The sequence below is a fragment of the Pantherophis guttatus genome, chromosome 1 (assembly GCF_059756535.1).
Source record: "Pantherophis guttatus breed Tessera chromosome 1, ASM5975653v1, whole genome shotgun sequence".
In the NCBI taxonomy this organism is placed as follows: domain Eukaryota; kingdom Metazoa; phylum Chordata; class Lepidosauria; order Squamata; family Colubridae; genus Pantherophis; species Pantherophis guttatus.
This window is the reverse complement of record NC_142063.1, coordinates 63389168-63407698: the sequence shown is the minus strand read 5'-3', so window position 1 is coordinate 63407698 and position 18531 is coordinate 63389168. Positions and strand designations below refer to the sequence as shown.

General features: G+C 38.8%; 1 long non-coding RNA gene across 1 annotated transcript; it reads left to right on the top strand.

The window, feature by feature from the left end:
- The first annotated feature begins 7723 nt into the window (after window positions 1–7723).
- Window positions 7724–15459, top strand: LOC148116424 (uncharacterized). The gene is made up of 3 exons (XR_015733568.1): window positions 7724–7832; window positions 9486–9612; window positions 12252–15459. It is a non-coding gene; the product is annotated as an uncharacterized LOC148116424 (long non-coding RNA).
- Window positions 15460–18531: the final 3072 nt, after the last annotated feature.

The following is an 18531-nucleotide window of genomic DNA, read 5'->3' as shown; positions in this document are numbered from 1 at the left end:
GTAAACTGAATTTCAGTCCAAATAAGGCAGTTGTATAAGCAGTTATACAACTGTTTCAAATAAATGATAAATATAACAAAACATGCTGGCAGATACTATCTGGCATTAGCTGCAAGGATGGAATGTCAACTATAAGAGAGAAATGAAAGGCAAGTTTCAAGCAGTGATAATATCTTCATAATCATCCTACATGTGTTTATCTGCTCACCATTAAAGGAATATTTGTGTTGTACCCAACAACTGTTTCATAAATAGCCATTCTAAAAAGAAAGCAATGCTGGCATCTTCTAGTATTGTGGGTACAAAATTCTAAATTTTTAAGAGAGTATTAAAGTTTATGTCTCATCAAATTTGTTGAGCTCTAAAGAGCTACAAGAGTCTGTTCTAAAAATTATTTCAAATTACCCATCCCTACCTGCTATAAGAAATGTCTGAATAGTCTCTCTTGTTGAATAATATTGGGACAGTTAGCAAAACAAATATCAACAGATGCTCATTTTTTTAATATGAACTAATTTAAAGAATTGCAAACATTCCTTCCTCTCTATGATTTGTTAAAGGTATTTCATTTTAAAGTCTCCGTTAATTCAGTGTTGTGGATGATATCTAAAGTATCAGTCCTGTAGCTATAATTTTTTTCAATAGTGACTCATTATGAACACTTAACAGCCACCTTCTGGCCTCTAATTAATTACCTTGTTTCTGAATCTTGATGAAGGGGAACTATTGTCAAGGGCATTGTTTGCTCAATTACCCAAAAGCTTCAGAAAATGTGACAGAATTAATGTAGTGATAGAAACCTCTTACTTTCATATATTCAGCTTTGATTGGAGTTAAAATTGAGGTCTAAATATTGAGGGAATCATAGAGTTGGAAGAGTTTATTCCTTTAAGGAATAGACAAAAAAAATCCCAAAAGAAATAAAACAGACCAAAAAGCAAAAACAATAAAAACAGGAAACAGAAAACTTCATATTGCATATTCTAAAACATCAGTCAGAATTTTAAACACATCATTAACCTTGAAAAGTCAGAATAATCCTGATCAGCCTTTCTATTATGTTATTTTATTTATTATTTAATGCATGGCAGGGAAACCTACAAATGCTAGGCACAATGCAGTCCTGACAGCCTAGATTGCTAGTTCATTCTGTTTGGCACTTGCACACCTATTCTTGGTGCACCGCAAGGGGCTAATTAGCTTTATACCAGCTGACTGGGGGTGTTCGGGTTGTTGGTTCTTCTGTGCTCCTTTGCTGGTCTCGCCTTGTTATGGGTTGCCTTGTATCTGGCCAGGTCCAGGATTGGATTCTTCTCTCCACGCACACACACAAACAAAGATAGGTTTTTCCCACCAAAGTGGTACCCATTTATCTACTCACAATATTGCCTGCTTTCAAACTGCTGGGTGGGCAGGAGCTAGGGAGCAAACAAAGGGAGCTCGCTCCATCTCAGGGAGCTGGGCTTGAACTGCCAGACTGCAGACTATTTCTGCATCATTAAACACTGCACCACTGTGTTACCATTTATTATATTGATAGGAAATAAGTATATAAACTAAAAGTGATGACCCAAGATTATCAATCTGAGGTTATGTTGTATTTCAAAGTTTGAAAAATTATATATTTTTACTGCATGTCCCTCTCCATAATGCTTGATAAATTAATCTTTCATGATTCTGGTGTATAATTCATCTTTAATTCTGATTCATATAAATAACACCAAAAACATGCAATAGTGGGACAAACCTATATTATATCAGCAAAAGTCCTTTCTCCCATTTTCAGCATAAGGTGAATGATGGCTTACCCTTTTTATGGGTGTGTTCAATTTATAAAAGAGTGTTTTGTTCAATTGGTCATACCTTAATGTTCTATAAGAATTTAGACATTTATTAGTTAATGAAAGATATTCCAGCTCTTTATTCCTGAGCGTCGGCAAATAAGTAACATGTCCTAATACTTTAGTCTTGAAACTGCTAGCAGGCTCTATGTCTGCTTTATGTGCTCCCTGGAGCCCTGGTGGCTCGGTGGTTAAAGTCCAGTATTGCAGGAGAATTCTCTACAGCCTGGAGTTTGAGCCTGACAGGGCTCAAGATTGATTTCTATCTTTCTGAGATCAATAAAATGAGTACCCAGATTGTTGGGGACAATATGTTAACATTGTAAACTGCCCAGACAGTACTTTAAAGCACTATGGGACAGTATATAAGTCTAAGTGCTATTGCTATTGCTATGCATGTTTATGCTGAGTCATCACAACATTTTCCCTTTCCCTTTTTCTGGAGATTACCAATACAGAAAGTGGGCAAAGATATGGCTAAATACAACCACAGTGTGAGAGAAACCTGACCTATTAATGTTCCGCTTACTTCCCATCACATATTTTCTTGTTCCTGTTTTCTAAGTTATCAGAACAAACAGCTTTGCATTTTGCAGCTTAACAATTACTAATAGATTGGATTCTTTACACGGCATACCTGATAGCCTTGCTCTGCTTCTTGTAGTCTAAATAGCACTTCAACTCTAGTAGGGAGATAAAACAGAGCAGAAGAAGGTACTGCCAAAGGGTCAGGATTCTCCACACACTGCTGTGGACTTAATGCTTTTTGCTTCTCTTCCTGCATATACCGTATTTTTCAGAGTATAAGATGCACCCGAGTATAAGACACACCTTAGTTTTTGGGGACGAAAATAAGAAAAAAGCTGATTGGTAGGTGGATCGGCCTCCCGGAATACCCCCAATCAGTTGTTCCCAGAGGTGAATTTTAGCAACAGGTTCCTTGGTTGTGAGCTCTGTGCCTTGCTTTTTTTTTTTTTTTTTTGCTTTTTTTTTCTGCCTCTGAAACTCCTTTTCAGGAAAAACTTTTTTTTCTGCCTCTGAAACCGCTTCAGAAAAAAAGCCTCTGAAGCTGTGTTTGGGGGCTTCTTTTCTGAAGCTTCGTTTTTGATGCTTTTTTCAACCTCTGAAACCTCAGTTTGAGAAGCTGGGCAGGGCTACATTCGGAGTATAAGACACACCCAGATTTTCATCCTCTTTTTTGGGGGAAAAAGGTGCGTCTTATATTCTGAAAAATACAGTACTTTATTACCAGGCTAGATAAGCAATGCTGGAAAGAATAGAGTTTGTTGGCTGATCATATGTGGCAGCTTATTTTATAGGTGACTTCCTTGATTGTTTTTTGGGTAGGAAATTGTTTCTGTGCTCCTCAGTGCTCTATGAACCAAGATCAGAAAGTACCAAGGACCCCGTAATTTATACCAAATATTCTGTTCTTCTTTTATTGTTCTTTTTCATCTGATGCTGGTTCCTGCTTACCTAAGTATTGATTGGTAGATATGTGATAGGAAAGATGTGTTTAGTTCTATCTGCCTCTTTTCCTGACTTCTGCTTCCTTTTTGAATAGTTTGCATAAGGAGCTTGTCTTGATATATCTGCTAACAGCAGATTCATCAGAGTGCCATGCATTTAGGAATCCATTTGTATTTTTGATCTTGCTTGGTCTAAGCCCATGATGGCGAACCTATGGTACACGTGCCACAGCTGGCACGCAGAGCCCTCTCTGCAGGCACCTGAGCCATTGCCCAGCTCAGCTCCACCATACATGCGTGTGCACGCCTCCTACCAGCCAGCTGATTTTTGGGATGCGTGGGGGGCGGGTGCATGCAGAAGATGCACGCCCATGTGCAGGGGGCAGGGGTCGCATGCGCATGCATGGGGATGGGGGAGTGTGGAGGGGTGGCATGCCCCCCATGGCCCATTTTTGGGCCCAGGAGGCTGCAGGGAGGCCTGGTAGGTCAAAACTAAGGGGTGGGGGGGTCATGTATGCATGCTCAGGGGAGTGAGGGAGCGTGGGGGTCATGTGCACATCTGCTGGGGCAGGGGGAGTGTGTGAGGCTTATGGACACATGCACAGGGGGCGCATTGCATTATGGGTGCCGGCACACGCACAAGCTATCACACGCATGCGCGCACACAGCGAGAAAAAGGTTAGCCATCACTGGTCTAAGCTGTCTATAGTTCCCAGCTGAAATTGTGATTGAACTTGTTAGTGTATTGTAAAATTAAGGAGTTCCCACCATGTCTTCTCATTGCCAGTTGAGGTTTGTGGATGTGCTCTCCCAGTGTTTTACTGTACCTATTGCCCCACACAATAGTTTTCATTGTCCTTACATTATATGTTGAAAATAACTTCTGTTTTGTCTTGTTTGGTCATTCTTCACAAATTGCTGAAAAAGTAGCATATACACACAGAAAAGACTGGTTCTAAATATTGACATAGCATCCATTCTAGGATTTCTTGGAGTCAGCTAAGAAAAGTTGGATTTGGTGGAGGAGCAGTTGGATTTTCTGCCACCAAAGGCAGATATTTCCACTAATGAGCAGGATAATGTACAGATGGCTAATTATTCTGAAAGTGAGAAGATGCCAAAAGAGTCTGGCTAACTGCCCAATTCAAAAACAAAATGGCAAATGAAAAGAGTGGAGCAAAAACACTTTTTGCAGCTTTTAGAAAGAAAATCTAGCCAATTTTCTAAATTGAGAACAGTGTTTGAAACCATTTAATGATCCTTCCTTAGATAAGCAAAAGCTTATAAGGAAGGGGGAGAACTCAAAGTTAGCCATGCAGCTGCAGCAGCTTCTCCTTGGGAGAAGCTTTAGCTAAAGATGGACAGAAGAGCTCAAAATTAGTTTTTCTCTTTGTTTGACCAAACAGTCAACATTATTGTAACTGGCCTGCCCTATGTGGCTGCTGAGCTATGCTTTAACCAACATCACAGAAAGCTTCTGAGTAATTGTCTTAAAATGTCCTGTCCCTTCCCTCTTTTATTCAAAGTGATCAGCATTGATGAGATTTGTAGTCCAATCAGGGGTGGGTTCTAAATTTTTTTACTACCGGTTCTGTGGGTGTGGCTTATTTTGTGAGTGTGGCTTGGAGGTCATGTGACTAGGTGGGCGTGGCTAGTTGGTCAGAGTCATTTCTGGAAGGTCCTCACACTTACGACCAGTCCTCGCACTTACGACCTGACTCATTTGTTTGCTTTTAACACTGATCAGCTGTAGGACGGCCCTTTGAAGCCCCGCGGCAAGAGTTTAAACAGTTTTTTTCCCTCTAGTCATCAACTGGGACTCAGGAGGCAGCAATAGATTGGAGGTGGGGGGTGGGAGGGCAGGGGGGGAGAACCGGTTCGGTGACATCATATCATCACCGCTACCGGTTCGGCCGAACCGGACCGAATCGGGAGGAACCCACCACTGAGTCCAATCAACTTTCAACAGAATGCCTATATCAGGGGTGTCAAACTCATGTCATCACAGTGGTATCACGTGACATATCGGGACTTTCCCACCCTTTGCTAAACCAGGCATGGGCCTGGCCAGCGTGTGACGTTTCCAGCCCATGGGCCACACATTTGACAGCCCTGGCCTATATGCTTCTTCCAATTCCCACAATGGCAGTTTTATTTCTGTATTCAACCTAGAGAAAAGGTCTTATTTATAGAATAGAATGGTATGGAATGGAATGGAATGGAATGGAATGGAATGGAATGGGATGGGATGGAATGGGATGGAATGGAATGGAATTCTTTACTGGCCAAGTGTGATTGGACACACAAGGAATTTGTCTTTGGTTCATATGCTCTCAGTGTACATAAAAAGACAAGATACACTCGTCAAGAATGATAAGGTATAACACTTCATGATAGTCACAGGGAACAAATAAGCAATCAAATCCTATTAGAAAACAGTCAATATGAATCTTAAGGATACCAGCAACAAGGTTACAGTCATACAGTCATAAGTGGGATGAGATGGGTGATAGGAACAATGAGAAGATTAATAGTAATGCAGACTTAATAATTAGTTTGACAGTGTTGAGGGAATTATTTGTTTAGCAGAGTGATGGCGTTCGGAAAAAACTGTTCTTGTGTCTAGTTGTTCTGGTGTGCAGTGCTCTATAGCGTCATTTTGCGGGTAGGAGTTGAAACAGTTTATGTCCAGGATGTGAGGGGTCTGTAAATATTTTCAAAGCCCTCTTTTTTGACTCGTGCAGTATACAGGTCCTCAGTGGAAGGCAGGTTGGTAGTAATTGTTTTTTCTGCAGTTCTAATTATCCTCTGAAGTCTGTCTATTTAGTGAGTAAGGGAAGGAGAATTCCCTGTACGCATTGACCCGGAGCAACTTACACAATACTTGGCATCTCCTGAAAGCATTTCTTCCTGTACAAGTTTCGGTAGTTTGGCGTTGGGGTTTTCAAAACTTGAAAGTCTCTCAAGATAGGGAGAGGAAGGTTCTCATCAAAATGGGGCATCATTATAGAAAGACCAAAATATAAGTAGCTACTATAGCTTCTGAAGTGCTTTTGATTAAAATCCTGCAAGCATACCATTGCCTCTCATCCTTAGAGTTTGCTGGCTTGTGATTAACAATCTTGACTCAGCAGCAAACAGAGGGAGCTATGGGAATAATGAGCTCAGAGCTGTTCCCAAAATGTCTCAAAATATCCATCTGAAAGTATCCTCAGGATATACCAAACTGACTTTTTAAAAAAATGTTTTATTGGGTTTTTTAAAATGTATAATTGAACTATCTGTAAATGAACTAGGAATCATGTTAACTCCCCTGTTGGCATCCAGCAAGCACTTTGAAATGCAGGATTTGATGGAATGTGCTAAAAAAAGAGAATGTCTGCTCATCTGCTACTGTTTTTAAGATCCAGGAAAATGATTGCAGATAGCTTTTGGCTACACTATTCAATAGCAATAAGTCTAAGGTCTCTAGAAAGCAGACTCAGTGATTTCTTGGTTTTCAGTTTATCGATAAGAAATATCCATCCAGTTTCTGCAAAATGTCCCAAAGTTTTACAATATTTTTGAAGGGAACGTTAGAGTTTCTGACAATATGTGGGCAGCCCACTTCATCAAGCCAGTTGCATTGTTTTCTGCTCTGTGGGCATAGAGCAAAATGGCCTTTATTATTATTATTATCCGTGTGATTTAGTGTACGATCTAGTGAAAAGTGCAGACACTGATTGGAGAGTGCGATGTTAATCTTACAATAATCTTAGAATAATATTGCAAGCCTTTCCAACGAGGCTCTTACAGAAACCCAAAGGGCTTGCCTTGAAATGAAGTGGCCGATTTAGGTGGCTCAGCAACCCCCTTTGAAGCTTCAAGAGTCCGAATGTATCGTCTGACACTTTGCTTGGCGTGATGAGAGAGATTGCATCTCCCCAGTCCTTGACAAAAGTGCTGAGTAAACTGCACCTTCCTTGCATGGGTCTCTTACATCCCGTATCCCATGTTACACTCATCTCTTTTGTGCTGCAGTTTTTTAAGACATGCAGCCTAAAAGGGGGGAAAAGGGAAAGAAAAAGAAATGACCTCAAAATGACCACTTTGTTTTATATTTACGTAGAGATTTCACATACAAGACCTGACATTTAAAATTAGGCCTGTGCAGTGTTTCAGACCGAAAAGCAAAATGGTGCTTCAGAGCAAGTCCTTAAAGCAATTCCTTGCAAAGTGGGAGGGAAATGATGTTTGGTGTAAAGTTTCACAGAGACGCTTGGCATTAACATACATTTGTGTAAACCCCTCCTTTAAAGTTGCTTCACAAAACGAGCTCATCTTTCTAAAAAGGAAGCTACTGCATTCCTTTGCTTTGAGTTCTCAAGTGTCATTCCAGGAGCTGGGAGAGGCTTCTGTGCAATGCATGCATGGAATCCTTTTCTGTCTATTTGTAATTGCCAGATAGAAAGTTCAAAATGATGTGAAATGCCTTGTGGAAGAGAATTGTGTTATCTTTGAGGTGTGAAGCCACCTGATGAAGGTAAGGGATAACTGCTTTGAACATCCTAATAATGTCTGGGCTGGAATGGTAGAGGGACAGGTTTCCCAGTGAAATGCATTCTTTGCTTCCACAGTGGTTATCTTTGTGATGTTATCATGTAGGCTAACATGATTGGCTACCTGATTTCAACAGGAAGTCATCGTGAAGTGAAAGTACTGCTATTTTCCTGCAGTTGCACTTTGAGGTTGTCAAAGATCAGATAAGCTTGATGCAACATTATATATTAAAGAAATTAACAGAAGGAAGAGAAGGTCAGTGCATCATAACATCTTAATAGCAGTGTTGGATATTTGAATTCAGCAGGAGCTCTTATTAAGTAATATACTTTTGATTACAGAGTTTTGATTATAGAGTTTTGAAATAATATAGAGAAAGTGAGACCAGACTTGGTATACTATGTCCATTTCTGTATCCACAATACAAAAAAGATGTTGATTGAGACTCAATCAACAGAAAGAGTGCAGAAAAGAGCAACAAAGATGATTAGGGGTCTGGAGGCTGAAACGTATGATGAACAATTGCAATGTATAGTCTAACAAAGAGAAGGACTGGGGTAATATGATAGCAGTCTTCCAATATTTGAGAGGCTGCCATAAAGAAGAGGGGGACAACTTATTCTCCAAAGCATGTGAGGGCAAGACAAGAAGTAATGGATGGAAATGTATCAAATAAATATTCAACCTTGAACCAAGAAAAAAATTCCTGACAGTGAGAACAGTGGAATGGATTGCCTTCAAAAGTCGTGGGTGCTCCAACAATAGATATTTTTAAGAAGAGATTAGATTTGTCCGTAATGTATAGGATTTCCTTCTTGAGCAGGGGGTTGGACTAGAAAACCTCCAAGGTCCCTTCCAATTCTATAATTCTATATTTTGGTACCCCATTAAAAGGCCCTTTTATGAGCCTTGGTGGCGCAGCAGACTAAGTACTGTTAAGTGCTGTTAAGTAACACCAGCTGCCTGCAATTACTGCAAGTTCGAATCTCACCAGGCTCAAGGTTGACTCAGCCTTCCATCCTTTCGAGGTAGGTAAAATGAGGACCCGGATCATGGGGGCAATAAGCTGACCTTGTATAAAAAAGAACACCACTTTGGGGGGGGGCAAAAGCCCTACTAAACAGGTATATACAAAAGTATGAAGGCTATTGCTTAACGCATTGTAAGCCGCCCTGAGTCTCCGGAAAAGGGCGGCATATAAATTGAACCAATAAATAAATGAATAAATACTGAACTTGATGTAGTGTTGGATGCAGAGAATGGGCTTAACCCAGTTCTCAGTGAATGCAAACACATCATTTCATCATATTTAAAATGAAAACTTAGTATCTTACCAAATAGATAAAGATAGAACCACCTCCCTCCTTTCACCTACAATATATCTTGAAAGAAAGGAGACTTTGATGAAATCTAAAGCAGAAGAAGGGGAGAGAAGCCCCCTTGTTTCTTAAGCACAGAGACATATTTAATCAAAAATAGGCCAGGTGAAAAACTCAGATTCAGGACTACTAGATGAAAACCCATCTTATATCTCATACCTTTGTCCTAGTACTCAAATATGCTTATTGCTCTATCTGTGTTAGTGGTTTCTTATTCTAGCATGAAATTATAAATTGTATTCTTGATCTTCTCCTAGTTTCAATTCTGCAAGCAAACAGAACAACATAGCACTTTGTTGCTATTGCCTTCTTCTCAAAAGTTCAACTCACCATCAAGATACTGTGAGAACTCTCTCAAGGCCCATGGAAGAGATACTAGTTTTGGTAATGGATTTCAGACTTTTCTCGCAGCTCAGGATTGCATCTGTTGATACCTGTATTTACTCATCTGAGTAGTATAACCTTGTTGATAAGACTTCTGAAAAAGTGTAAGATACATCCAGGATTACCATATACCTTAATTATCCCAGACCCATTTTACTTCATCACATTTAATTTTTTGTCTTGGAAAGAGACTTCACTAGGAAACACCACACAACCCATTTTAATATGAAAGATACTTATGCCTGAAGAGTTCCAATGATGACAAAAAATAATGTATTGCCTCCTACTGGTCAATAGCTTATAAACCACTTTAAAGGGGGCTATAGAATGCCTCCTTTAAGAGAAGATGTTATCAGAGGTGGGTTTCAGCAGGTTCTGACCAGTTCTGACAGGTAGCAGAAATTTTGAGTAGTTCAGAGAACCGGTAAATACCACCTCTGACTGGCTCCGCCCCCATCTATTCTCTACCTCCCGAGTCTCAGAGTTCCCGAGTAAATGGGAACTTTGCAGTATCATTCCCCTGGAGTGGGGAGGGAATGGAGATTTTACAGTATCCTTCCCCTGGAATAGGGTGGGAATGGACATTTTACAGTATCCTTCCCCTGCCATGCCCACCAAGCCATGCCATGCCCACCAAGCCACGCCCACATTGGTAGTAAAAATTTTTGAAACCCACCACTGGGCATGAGGCCCAGACTAATAAAAATCCCCAAACACTCAAGTATGACAGCACATATATATAAATATAAAAAAGGGAAGGGGTTCCTGTATAACTTCTAAGGCCCTGAGTCCTTCGGGAGTAGGGCGGTATATAAATTGAATAAAATAAAAATAAATAAATAAATAAAATAAATAAATGTCTTTATGTGGCCAAAATTGACAAGTCTTCTGTAAAATCCTTGGCCAGTTTTTATGAGCTGGATGCTATGGTCCAATCACAAGCACTTTCACATATATCTAAAGATACTGGGGAAAGAAAGGGAAAGCAGCATTACATTCTATTTTAAGAGTGATTTGGGGATCTTACAGAGAAAACTAATGTCAGTATCACTCTGGTTGTTGATGTTTGGAGATGCTGTAGAAATAATAAATACCTTTTTAAAAAGTATATTAATTTTAGCAGACCTAAAACTAGCAGAATTTGATGTCAGCATAACTTGTCAAGGTTTTGTGGTGGTGAATAAAATATTTATAGTGATCGGTTTAATGCTAAGTCAAGCAGACGCGCACACACACAGAGTAGTGTACTTTGGCTAAAAATAACAGCAATAGTTGTTTAGAAGAAGAAAATTAGCTTAGAGAGAACCATAGAATCCAATGATTCTTGGAGTTGTGTATCTGCTGGATCAAAGGCTGCCTAGTCATCCTTGCTTGGTGAAATTTTAATGAGATTATTTCTTATGTATTGTTTCATCTTGTTACTCCTGATGTACAAATTGTTTCAAAATGGATGTGGAGAAGAACTTGCATTAAATAGTTTGATTTTGAAGTCTTGGGACTGTGTGCACTTGTAGGGAACGTGTTGGGAAGATGTCTTCTATGACCTCCATGGGATCCAAATTTACATTCCAAAATGAAAACTGGAATTTAGAGAGAATCATGCTTCAACCCCATCAGTTTTCACGGAGGTTCTAGATTTTAGGAATAGGGCAACTGACCTTGTGGCATTTGGATGATATGGCAGACTGTGAGGACTTAGTTGAGCCCTACAAATAAACAAGGGCTGTTTGGAGATAAAACGAACCCCTTTTTGAGAGTCTTCAGGTTTAGTTGATTAAGTTGGCCCAATTAAGCATATAATGAGGACCATGTAGGTGCCAGGCACTCATAATTATTTTATTGATATTAAAAAGTATCTTCTTGGACTTGACTTTAGCTTTATGGTAAGGGCTTCCCTGAAGCTTTTCTACATGTAGATAAATTATGTCAAATTGGCAGAAACAAAATTGTATCATTATACTGAAATTTTACACTTCATTAGCCCATAATGTGATCTAATGCTTTTAAGTTTCCTCTGGGGATAATTTTGGAACCCTGACTAATGTAGTCAGCAGAAATCTTTAAATCTGAACTTTTTAAATTTAATTTTCTCTAGCTCAATTGGTTAAGTAATATTTAGAAACAGGTTTTTAAATATACCTTATAACAACTAATGATAGCCTAAGATTATATATAAAAAAATAAAGGGAACACAAGCAGAAGATATCCGAGATCTGAATGAATGAAAGAGCCTTATTAAATACTTTGTTCTTTACATACAGTAGTTTATAAACTGCTCAAACAACTGAAGGGAACACAAAACTACTGTATGTAAAAAACAAAGTATTTAATAAGGCTATTTCATTCATTCAGATCTCGGATGTCTTCTGCTTGTGTTCCCTTTATTTTTTTGAGCAGTGTATATATTTATCATTCCACAGAGGAAAAATAAGTATTTTTATTAGTAGATAAAATTGTCTTTTCAAAACGAAATACGTCACATATCTCTTGAATGTAAATCTTAATATCATGAATGCCACAGATAGTTTCCATTTAGCAACCACAATTAGGGACAGCAACTCAGTCATTAAACAAAATGGTTGCTAAGTGAAACCATGATTGTGCTTACGATCTTACATCAGCTTTCCTTTACTTTACAGACCTGCAAGGTTCCTTTTTGATCACCATCGTAACTGTGAATGGTTACTAAATGAGGCAGCAGCTATCTGTATGGCTTTCCCAATCTTTCAAAATAATTTTTCTAGCAACACAATACGACTCTTCACAATATCACTTATAAAAAATAGTCAGATTCCAAGGCCAGACAAGGAATAATGGATGGAAACTGATCAAGGAGAGATTCAACCTGGAAATAAGGAGAAATTTTCTGACAATGAGAATAATCAACCAATGGAACAGTTTGCCTTCAGAAGTTGTGGGAGTTTCATCATTGGAAGCTTTCAAGAAGAGACTTGACTGCCATTTGTCAGAAATGGTGTAGGGCAGTGATGGCTAACCTTTTTGCCATCGTGTGCCAAAAGCGTGGGGAGCATGGGTTATGTGCATGCGTGCCCACACCCATAATTCAATGCGCCCCGTCCCCGCGCATGCACATGTGACCCCTCCCGCTCCCCCTGCTTTTGGCATGCGATGGCACGGTGGACCAGGTAGGCCCATTTTTCGCCCTCCCCAGGCTCCAGTGACTTTCTAGGAGCCTGAGGAGGGCAAAAACAGCCTTCCCCACCCCCTGGAGGCCCTCCAGAGGCTGGAAATGGCCTGTTTCCTGACTTCTGGTGGGCCCGGAAGGCCCGAAAATCAGCTGGCTGGTGCACACATGCACGCTGGAGCTGAGCTAGGGCAACACTCATGTGTCTACAGAGATTCACCATGCCATAGGTGCTTGGGCAAGGGGTTGGACTAGATGACCTATCAGGTCCCTTCCAACTCTGTTAATCTGTTAAATCCATAGTTTCAGGATATAATATAACATGACATGACATCAACATCTTTAACACAACTCCCCCCCCAATAACTTTATTTAGATACATTAAAAAAGTGTTCCAAAAGTTAGTCAGTGATTCACACATCATATAAATCAATGAGCTCACAATTTTTTTCACCTCACCACCAGAGCAAATCTGATGTCCATCCTTTCAAGTTAATGCATTGGGGCGTACAGTAAGCTTGAAATAAGATCATCTGCTGAATTAGTTTAAATTTTTGATCCACTGGGGAAAAAAAATAACATTTTAAAACCTGAAACCATTGATGCTCCATAATTATTGAGTATTCCAGTTCTTCAGTCCATGGACCATGAATATCTTTAAAGTTGACTTTAAAAACACTATTTAGTTTTTCATGTAAAAACTACCATATGTGGGTTTAATTTCAAACACTGACTTCATCAAACATATGAACACCTGAGACACAAGCCAAAGCAGGCAGTCCATCATGAGATGTTAAAAATGTTTGAGTTGATTATATTGCTACTGCTGTGACTTAGGGAGACAAAATTGCACCTCAAGTCTAGAAAAGTCCTTAAAATAACCAGGACAAAGTAATTGATTTAAACTATGTATTTTAAATTCTGTCCACATTTAGAGGAGCCCCCCCCCCATAAATATGTATGAGCCTTAACATCAAAAACCAATCTATTACCCTATAAGGCCCAAGCATTTATGGCTGCTTGAAAACCTGGGAATGAAATACTCTGTCTACTACATATCATTCTGAGTAATTGTCAGGATTTTAATGGAAATATATAAGAACTCTACAATTCAGCCCAGATATTCTACTTAATGTTTGTTGCACATAGATGTAGTTGATAAAATATAAGTCCCATTATATTTTTGAAAAACTAGTAAATTAAGACCATTTTCCTCAATAGATAATCCTGGTTTTGCTAATAAAATCCTAAGCAGTCTATTTTCCCATATAAATCTCCACAATAACTTATTTATTTGAAGAGAATATTTATTAGGAATTAATACTGGAAAACTTCTTGGAGTGATTTTCATTTTTAATGACATTAATTTCACCCACCAATTTAACAGTATTTTAATACATCCATTGATACCTATGGCAACACTGTTTAAAAGTTTTAACAGATGTAATTCCACATATTTAGAAATGTTTTTAGAAGTATAAAATCCCAGATGCTCAATATAATATTTGGCAACTATAAAACCAGTGGTGGATTCCTCCTGATTCGGCCTGGTTCCGCCGAGCCAGTAGCGGTGACGATATGACATCACCAAACCGTTGGTTCTCTTTGTTCAGGAGCTGGGCCCTCCCCCCCGTGTTATTGTTACCTTTTATTTGGCCCCGCCCCCAATTTTTTGCTGCCTCCCAAGTCCCAGCTGATCATCTGGAAGGAGAAAAACTGTTTAAACTCTTGCCACAGGGCTTCAAAGGGCCGTCTTACAGCCGATCAGTGTTAAAAGGCAGTGTGGTGGTAGACCAGTGTGCTCAAAAAACAAATGGGTAGACTAGGACGTTTGAAAAACAAATGGGTAGATCGGGATGCTCCAAAATCAAATTAGTAGACCAGGACGCTCCAAGAACAAATGGGTAGACCGGGACACTCTAAGAACAAATGGGTAGACCGGGACGCTCCAAAAACAAATGAATAGACCAGGATGCTCCAAAAACAAATGGGTAGACCGGGACGGTCCAAATACAAATGGGTAGACCGGGATGCTCCAAGAACAAATGGGTAGACCAGGACACTCCAAGAACGAATGGGTAACCAGGATGCTCCAAAAACAAATGGATAGACCAGGACACTCCAAGAACAAATGGGTAGACTGGTACAGTTCTGCAAGCAGTTAAAAGCCTGGTAGACCAGTGCCTCTGCTAAATCCTAAAGAATTGTCACATGATCATCAAACCACGCCCACAAAGTAAGCCACGCCCACAGAACCAGTAGTAAAAAAATTGAGAACCCACCCCTGTACAAAACCTAAATCTTACATTATGCTATTGAAACTGCAGAGCCTAGTTCGACAACACCAACAATGGAGAAATGGTTGGCAAAGATTGTGGAGCATGTGAAGATGGGTAAATTAATTTCTTTGATTACAGAAAATAAAAATATCTACCTTTAGGGTTGACTGGAATCTCCTTATAGACTTTTTTTTTGTTGAAGCAAATGGATAACAATGCACTTATAATTTGTGGTTTTGATGATTCGAAAAAAGACTGTGCTTTCTTTTGTAATCATAGAATAAGGGATAACTGTCACTGAATTTATGTTTGCTGCATAGGAAATCAGAAACAGCTTCCTTCTATTGCTTTTCATTCTTTCATTCTGCATTTTTTTTCTTTTTATTTTCTCTCTGTTCTGTCTTTGCTTCTTATTAATTTGTAATAGTTTTTATGCTCCTTTTAACATTTTCAATAAAAAATTATATATATATATATATATATAAAAGAAATAGAGATTAACAGTTGGAAGGGACCTTGTAGGGCATTTAGTTCAATCCTCTGCCCAAGCAGATCCTACATCAAATTTCAGAGCCTAAAGGAAATAAACAAGATTTATCCAAATTAAACTTATTAAATGAACAGTCATCAAAACGTTGAATGACCTGTATAAAGTTTATACAGTGAGTTAGTGTTATTATCTAAAATTGTTAAAATATCAGTATGTAAAAATAATTTTTAACTGAAACTACTCATAATATACTTGATTGCCTAACAGCAATTACTAAGAATTCCAAAATTAAACTAAAAAGCAGCAAATAAAGTAGGCAATTCTAACAGATAGTATCCATAATTCAAATGCTTCTGAAATCAATTGATTTGTTATAACTTGCACATAGGATTGTTGGTAATAAATTTCCATCCATTTAATTAAATAAAATAAAGTGGGAACCGATATCCACTCATCATTTGCTTAAATTAATGTGTATTATATCAAAAGCTTTCTAGCATCTAAAGATAACGCTACAGTAGAGTCAATTCTATCTTGGACTATGCCCAAAATATCAATTGATAAACATAAATTATCCAATGCTTTTCTATTTTTTTATAAATGCAGACCATATTTCACTTCTGGGTAAACCCTCAGGATACCATAAAGACCATAAACTATCAGTTGTGAGTCCCAATTCATTGAACAGGATTTTATATCACTTGGTAGTATCTTCATACCAAGAATTCAATTGAACAAGGCAATCAGCTTTCCCAACTGTGACATAACAAGATGGAGTTGTTTGTGAGTATGGGTAGAAGGTATTTATAGGTTTTTCCCCCCAATGTTTTTTTAAAATATTTCAGGATGCTAAATATAGTTAGTCCTTGACTTACAACTGTAACTGAACCTGGAATTACAGTTGTGGCAGTCATTAGGGTGACCGTGCCCAATTTTGTGACCTTTTAACAGTGGTTGTTAAGCAATACTATGGTTGCTAAGCAAACACAATGGCTGTTAATTGAATCCATTATCCCCAATGGGCAGTTTTTGCTGAAAACTGGAAATAAAAGTTGTAAAACAGCTAAAAAATGCCAAAAATAGTGGTCATTAGACAAAAGGATGTTGCAAATGGGTGTGTATGTGTGTGCAGCTGTTGAAACTTAGAAATCAGGTTGTAAGTAGCTCTGAAGAGGTCCATTATAACTTCATATGGTGGCTAATTGACCAGTCATTAAACGAGGATTATCTGTAGTTAACAATTTTCCAGTTGAACCAGGTTACATTAAGAAATCAGGAAGCAGAAACTGATGGAGCATAATATGTTTTACTGAAAATGTCTCTTGCAACCATATATGGACAGAACATCTATTTATTGTATTCTGAAGCCTAAAGCTGGACTTTTTTTGCTAGTGGTACTGCATGTGCTACTTGAATCTAGCTCTTCCAAATAACATTAATAGGAAACTAAGAGTTATAGCTGGACTATAAGAAAGGCTGAGCACCAAAGAATTGAGGCCTTTGAACTATGGTGCTAGAGAAGATTCCTGCGAGTCCCTTGGACTGCAAGGCAATCAAACCGGTCAGTCCTAGAGGAGATCAACCCTGACTGCTCTTTAGAAGGCCAGATCCTAAAGATGAAACTCAAATATTTTGGCCACCTAATGAGAAGGAAGGACTCACTGGAGAAGAGCCTAATGCTGGGAAAGATAGAGGGCAAAAGAAGAAGGGGACGACAGAGAATGAGGTGACTGGATGGAGTCACTGAAGCAGTCGGCGTGAACTTAAATGGACTCCAGAGGATGGCAGAGGACAGGAAGGCCTGGAGGAATGTTGTCCATGGGGTCGCGATGGGTCAGACATGACTTCGCAACTAACAAAAAAAACAAAATGTAATAGTACAAAAAATCCATTTCCTAGTTGTATTGCACATTTTTACTACTGAAAAGTTTTATCTTGACTTCACAAAACATGGGCCAAGTCTTAAGTCTGATCAAAAGTGGGAAATCTGCAAGATCCTTTAAGCATTTTGAAAAAATAATGAAGTTTTGTGATGAAAGTTTCCTCTGACACATAGAAGAAGCAACCAAAAACAGATTCTTTCAATAATTTATTACCTTCTAAGGCTCTGGACATAGGGTACCTGCATCCTTTTTGACATGGACAATGGCCTCATTTCTAAACGCATCTGCTTTGTTTTGGTAAAAACATAAGACTTTTATTTTGACAATTCATGGCATAATTTCTAGTCACATACTTTGTTTTTATCCTGAGACTGAGTATGTGGCAATCACATAGTCCTATTTTGACAGGAAGTTGCCTGTTCTTATTACTTGAAATTTCCAATATGCTGTCAGAAAGAGACGGAAATATTTATGTGTTCAAGCATCAATATAGTACAAACTTTGCAGCAGCTAATAAGTAAGTTTTTATATTCAAGCGTCGGATATTTTGAGACTTTATAAAACTGAAGCAACTGAATGCATTTTCCCATTGTTTTACGAGCATATATTCTGATCTATCAAACTTCCCATGAATCATAGTTCAAATGAATGACTTGATTTACGACCACAATTCAGCCCAAATTTATGTTGCTGAACAAGACATTTGTTAAGTGAGTTTTGCCGCATTTTACGACCTTTCTTGACACAGTTGTTAAGTGAATCATTGCAGTTGTTAAGTTAGTAACACGGTTGTTGAGTGAATCTGCTTTCTCCATTGACTTCGTTTGTCAGAAGGTCACACTGCAATCGTCATAAATGTGAGGCAGTTGCCAACAGTCTGAATTTCAATCCCGTGGCCATGGGGATGCTGCAACGGTCATAAGCGTGAACAATGGTCATAAGTCACTTTTTACAGTGATGTTGTTACTTTGAATGGTCACTAAATGAATCGTTGTAAGTCGAGGACTACCTATACTTACAAATGGCTCTCAAAATTCTAGCCATCCCAGCACCCCTGCAATCACTTGATCACAATCTGGGCATTTGGCAACCAGCTCACATTTACAGTAGTTGCAACATCTC